Consider the following 2,149-nt stretch of genomic DNA (forward strand, 5'->3'; position numbering starts at 1 on the left):
ACCCCAAGTGACTACTGACGACTCGACTTCACCAGCGGCCAAGCAGGTGTGTTCCTCGGACACAAACCAGCCACTCCAGCGTTTGGATGAGCGCAGTGCATCACCTGCAGCCGCTCCATTTCGTGCAGCGACCGTACGACCAGGGGGCACCCCAAGTGACTACTGACGACTCGACTTCACCAGCGGCCAAGCAGGTGTGTTCCTCGGACACAAACCAGCCACTCCAGCGTTTGGATGAGCGCAGTGCATCACCTGCAGCCGCTCCATTTCGTGCAGCGACCGTACGACCAGGGAGCAGCCCAAGTGACTACTGACGACTCGACTTCACCAGCGGCCAAGCAGGTGTGTTCCTCGGACACAAACCAGCCACTCCAGCGTTTGGATGAGCACAGTGCATCACCTGCAGCCGCTCCATTTCGTGCAGCGACCGTACGACCAGGGGCAGCTCAAGTGACTACTGACGACTCGACTTCACCAGCGGCCAAGCAGGTGTGTTCCTCGGACACAAACCAGCCACTCCAGCGTTTGGATGAGCGCAGTGCATCACCTGCAGCCGCTCCATTTCGTGCAGCGACCGTACGACCAGGGGGCAGCCCAAGTGACTACTGACGACTCGACTTCACCAGCGGCCAAGAAGGTGTGTTCCTCGGACACAAACCAGCCACTCCAGCGTTTGGATGAGCGCAGTGCATCACCTGCAGCCGCTCCATTTCGTGCAGCGACCGTACGACCAGGGGGCACCCCAAGTGACTACTGACGACTCGACTTCACCAGCGGCCAAGCAGGTGTGTTCCTCGGACACAAACCAGCCACTCCAGCGTTTGGATGAGCGCAGTGCATCACCTGCAGCCGCTCCATTTCGTGCAGCGACCGTACGACCAGGGGGCAGCCCAAGTGACTACTGACGACTCGACTTCACCAGCGGCCAAGCAGGTGTGTTCCTCGGACACAAACCAGCCACTCCAGCGTTTGGATGAGCGCAGTGCATCACCTGCAGCCGCTCCATTTCGTGCAGCGACCGTACGACCAGGGGGCACCCCAAGTGACTACTGACGACTCGACTTCACCAGCGGCCAAGCAGGTGTGTTCCTCGGACACAAACCAGCCACTCCAGCGTTTGGATGAGCGCAGTGCATCACCTGCAGCCGCTCCATTTCGTGCAGCGACCGTACGACCAGGGGGCACCCCAAGTGACTACTGACGACTCGACTTCACCAGCGGCCAAGCAGGTGTGTTCCTCGGACACAAACCAGCCACTCCAGCGTTTGGATGAGCGCAGTGCATCACCTGCAGCCGCTCCATTTCGTGCAGCGACCGTACGACCAGGGGGCAGCCCAAGTGACTACTGACGACTCGACTTCACCAGCGGCCAAGCAGGTGTGTTCCTCGGACACAAACCAGCCACTCCAGCGTTTGGATGAGCGCAGTGCATCACCTGCAGCCGCTCCATTTCGTGCAGCGACCGTACGACCAGGGGGCAGCCCAAGTGACTACTGACGACTCGACTTCACCAGCGGCCAAGCAGGTGTGTTCCTCGGACACAAACCAGCCACTCCAGCGTTTGGATGAGCGCAGTGCATCACCTGCAGCCGCTCCATTTCGTGCAGCGACCGTACGACCAGGGGGCACCCCAAGTGACTACTGACGACTCGACTTCACCAGCGGCCAAGCAGGTGTGTTCCTCGGACACAAACCAGCCACTCCAGCGTTTGGATGAGCGCAGTGCATCACCTGCAGCCGCTCCATTTCGTGCAGCGACCGTACGACCAGGGGGCAGCCCAAGTGACTACTGACGACTCGACTTCACCAGCGGCCAAGCAGGTGTGTTCCTCGGACACCAACCAGCCACTCCAAGGCGTTTGGATGAGCGCAGTGCATCACCTGCAGCCGCTCCATTTCGTGCAGCCGACCGTACGACCAGGGGGCAGCCCAAGTGACTACTGAACGACTCGACTTCACCAGCGGCCAAGCAGGTGTGTTCCTCGGACACAAACCAGCCACTCCAGCGTTTGGATGAGCGCAGTGCATCACCTGCAGCCGCTCCATTTCGTGCAGCGACCGTACGACCAGGGGCCAGCCCAAGTGACTACTGACGACTCGACTTCACGAGCGGCCAAGCAGGTGTGTTCCTCGGACACAAACCAGCCAC

Source organism: Haemaphysalis longicornis, unplaced genomic scaffold, assembly GCF_048455015.1.
Source record: "Haemaphysalis longicornis isolate Haplotype H1 unplaced genomic scaffold, Haemaphysalis longicornis Haplotype H1 scaffold_2, whole genome shotgun sequence".
In the NCBI taxonomy this organism is placed as follows: Eukaryota; Metazoa; Arthropoda; class Arachnida; order Ixodida; family Ixodidae; genus Haemaphysalis; species Haemaphysalis longicornis.